Here is a 4,411-nt window from a genome sequence, read left to right as displayed (position 1 = left end):
CCTGCCCCATTCCTGTTGCCCACCAGACCTCTCCAAGTCAAGGACCCATGCCTGAGGGAGCCTTCTGGCAAAATCCTAGTATTCACATCTTCCCCAGGGACAGAGCTGGCGTTCTAGATTCCTGACTAGTGACTCCTGGTGCTGCTTTTCCCAAAATAATAGGCAAACCATGTGGAAGTAGAATTAAACCCACATCCCCTGGAGAAAGTTTCACCCTGGAAACTTAAAATCCTGAGGCCATTGTGGAGAGAGACCCACCCCATGGAGAGAGACAAATGCCACTTCTCACTTACGATTTCAAAATACACACCGACATATTCCACCCTGACACTACACACAACCATAGCTGTCAGGGACTGGTCCCAAAGCAAAGTTCCCAGGAACACAAGTGGGAGGCACACGTTTGAAAGGTGCCTCACTGCAGACACATGTCCAACACAGGGAAGCTTTGGATTTTTCCTTCCTGCTCACCTGGTTTAACCTCAAAACTTCCTCACTGGCCTCTCCTCCTTCTCTTCTCATTTGTCCTCTCACCCTTTCTTTTCATTCTCATTCTCACTTTCTCTCCTGCCCTGTTTACAGACAGTAAATGGCCCCTAACAAGGTAAGCTTCCTGCCTGAACATAGATTCCTGGGCTCGGATGTCACGAAGGAACATCAGAGCTGCTGTAGCTGAAGGAACCCTGTGGGATAGCCTGGCGGGCATTTTGGAGAGAGCTGGATGGCAAGAGGCTCGCCTTGCAACGCCTTAGCAGTATGTGGAACCCCAGGACCATTTGAAACCTGGAGGAAAACACTGGGGGCTCTAATAATGGCCAACACGAAACTTTCCACCAACCCTGAGGAAAAATGTAAGAAAATTGAGAAAAACGTTCAAGTAAAACCTTTTCTACACACCAGTTATGGTTTGAGAAGCACATCAGCTACTTTGGCAGCTCCTCTATGCTGTCCAGGCTTTGAACCTTACACTCTCCAATCAGACTTATCAACCAGTCCTGACGAATACCTGGAGCCAATATTGGAGGCCTGCATTAACCATCAAGTCCTTTTTGAAGTCCTCAGCGTTGGTTTTGGCCTTCCTTCCTGATAGTTTCGTGTCTGCAGCTGTTTTTCTTCACTTGCTACAAATTAAGAATAGTACAGATAAAGGATGTGCATTAGCTTTTTTTTTTTTTAAAGGCTTCATTGTTTTGAAGTCTTAGATCCACACTGGACGCCATTCCAATCAAGTAGACGGTACAGAGAGTTCCCACATACCTTCTTCCCCTCCAAATGCACAATCTCCTCTGTCAACATCCCGAACCACAGCGATGTGTTTGTCACAAACAAACCTGCATGACACATCATCATCATCCAAAGGCCACAGTTGATATTGTTTATATTGGGTCTTGGTGTTATACAGTCCATGGGTTTTGATAAAAATTTAATATCGTGTACCCACCATTCCTTCATCACAAGGAATAGTTTCATTGTCCTAAAAATCCTTTTGCTATGTCTCTTCATCTCTCCCTGTCCCCTAATGATTTGACTGTCTCCAGAGTTTTGCCTTTTTCAGAAGGCCATGCAGTTGGAATTGTAGTATGTAGTCTTTCCACATTGGTTGTTTCACTTCGTCATGTACATTTAAGTTTCTTGTAGGTCCTTTAATGATTTGATAGCTCATTTCTTTTTAGTGCTGAATAATATTCTCCTGTCTGGATGTCCCCAGAGTTTATTTTTTCATTCACCCATTGAAGGGGCATCTTGATTGCTTCCATTAGTGCTGAATAATATTCTCCTGTCTTGATGTTCCCAGAGTTTATTTTTTCATTCACCCACTGAAGGGCATCTTGATCGCTTCTAAGTTTGGGGATTATGAAGTAATAATGAAACAAACATTTGTGTGCAGATTTATGGATAGACATAAGTTTTCAATTCCTTCGGGCAAATACCAACAAGTACAATAGCTGGATTGTGTGGTCAGAGTATGTCTAGTTTTGGAAGAAACTGACAAATACTTCCAAAATAAGTATACTTTTTTGCATTCCCACTAGCAATGAATGAGAAATGCACATTTTTGCTGGTATTTGGTGGTGTCAGTGTTTGGTATTTTAATCACTCTTTTATTTTTTTGTTCCTCCTTTTCCTTCCTTAGTCTTTTATTTGTAAAACATTGATATTTAATAATAAATACAGAAGAAAGGCAACAGACAAGCAGCTGACTTGCACTGTGGGTGGGAAACTCAAGCCAGGGCAGAGCAGAAGTCCCTGGTACTCCTGGGATGTGCGGTGGGGCCACCAGCAGTCTGCAGTGTGGAAGGCACATCTTCCTTCTCCCACAGGTCTCCAACAGCTTAGATGGGAGGCTGAGCGTGATGACTGGTCCTCATTTTTGCTATTCAGCCATTTTTCTTCATCTTGTTCTCTGACCCCATACATTCCAGATTGTTCGATGGATTTGTAATAAACTTCTAAGATGAAAGGGAATTTCTTGTTCATTGTATGCCTGAAATCATAGCTTGTGTTCATCTTAGTAAGCAAAAAAATATGCTCTAAAAACACCCATAAGTTCAGCTACTGAAACGCCTTTAAAGATCTTCTTTGCCAATGGTTCCATAGTGCAGGCCATCCTGAAGCCTGAGCTTTCCAATCACTCTTTTTAAAAAAAAAAAAAACACTTTATTTAGTTTTTTGGAGAGGTCTTTGCTATAGGGCACGTGCACTCACCAAAAAGACAGCGAGAGACAGAGAGACAGAAAGCAAGAAATCACCCCCCAGGGGGGATGGCCACACCGCAATCCCCTCTCTTCCATTTTTCTCTCAGGATCTTGGGCACGCATGCACATGCGCCTGGCGTGAGTTTAAGTCACTGGGCCCAGGACTCGAACCATGATCAACTACATGGGAGTTCAGCAACATAGCCATTATGCCAACTGCTGGTCCCTATTTAGTTATTTCTTTATATTTGACCAGAGAGGGACAGAGTAAGAGAGAGGAAAAGTGAGAAAACAAGCCACCAGGTCCAGGACTCAAACCATGGCTGACCATGTGGGGGTCTAGTGCCCTTAACCACCATGCCACCTGCCAGTCCCATATTCTAATCATTCTAATAGGTGTGTTGCGGTATCTCATTATTTTCACTTGCAAATCCGTGATAATGCATGGTGAGCATCTCATCATATACTTGTTGGCCATCTCTACATCTTCTATAATGGGCCGTGTGCCTATGTTTTAATTGTTCATTTTATTGCAGAGTTTTTGGAGTTCTTTATATTTTTTGGATAATTGTCATCAGTTATATCTTTTCTAGTTGGTCTTTGTTCTTTTTTTTTGTTTTCAGGTTTTTGCCACAGGGCGCATGCATTCACTGGAGAGAGACAGAGACAGATACAGAGAAAGTGAGAAATCAACCTCCAGAGAGGACGACCGTGTCACAGCCCCTTCTCCTTCATTCTCCTCTTGGGATTTTGGGGTATCCATGCACATATGCACTTGGTGTCTTTTTAAACTACTGGGTCCAGGACTCGAACTACAGTCAGCCATGTGGGATTCAGCTGCCTTAACTACCATGGCACCAACTGACCCAATTTTTTGTTAAATTTATACCTGAGTATCTTATTTTGGTGGGTGTTACTGTATTAAGGGAGAAATTATTAAAATTTTCTCAGAGTTTTCCAGAAGATAGAAGCAAATGGAGTACTTTATGATTCTGTGAGACCAGCATTACCCTAATAAAAAACCATACAAAGATATCTGGGTTATCTATTTGTTTGAGGGTGTTGGTATTGTTTTTTTACTTTCAAATTCCACTTGTTCATCGCTGGCGTATAAGACAGTGATGGGCTTTTGCATATTAGACTTGTATTCTGCAACCTCGTTCTAGTCATGTGTTACTACCAGGAGGGCTTTTTAATGATTGTTTCGAATTTTCTACATAAATAAAATTTTTTCCAGGCTGTTCCTGTGGTGCACTGCTTAAGTGCTGTGCATAGAAAGCCAGATTCCACATGGCTGACTATGGTTCAAGTCCTGGACCCAGGGACTTGAAAAATATCAGGCAGGGGGTGTTTCTCTCTCCATCTCTCACTGATACTGGTAACTTCTTCTGGTTCTCTCTCTCTCTCTCTCTCTCTCTCTCTCTCTCTCTCTCTCTCTCTTGCTAGAAGCATATTGATTTTATCTTTTCAAACAACCAGCTTTTCATTTCTTTGCTTTTCTCTCTTGAGTTCTCATTTTCAGTTTCATTGATTTCTGCTCTATATTTTACTTTTCTTTCTGATAACTTTAGCTTTAATTTGCTCTTTTTCTAGTTTCTTAAAGTATAAGTTCTGATTTTTTGTTTGGTTGGTTTTTTGTTTTGTTTTGTTTTGTTTTGTTTTTTTTACTATAGGGCGCATGCACTCGCCAGACAGACAGAGAGAGACAGAAAGAC

General features: G+C 41.9%; 1 pseudogene; it reads right to left on the bottom strand.

Annotated features, from left to right (window-relative positions):
• Window positions 1–1,038: 1,038 nt before the first annotated feature.
• Window positions 1,039–2,608, bottom strand: LOC114006261 (protein CEBPZOS-like; annotated as a pseudogene).
• Between the last annotated feature and the right edge of the window lie 1,803 nt (window positions 2,609–4,411).

The sequence above is a fragment of the Tupaia chinensis genome, unplaced genomic scaffold (assembly GCF_000334495.1).
Source record: "Tupaia chinensis unplaced genomic scaffold, TupChi_1.0 Scaffold146625_1, whole genome shotgun sequence".
Taxonomy (NCBI): domain Eukaryota; kingdom Metazoa; phylum Chordata; class Mammalia; order Scandentia; family Tupaiidae; genus Tupaia; species Tupaia belangeri.
Note: the sequence above shows the minus strand (reverse complement) of the source record. Positions and strands in the feature narration are given on the sequence as shown.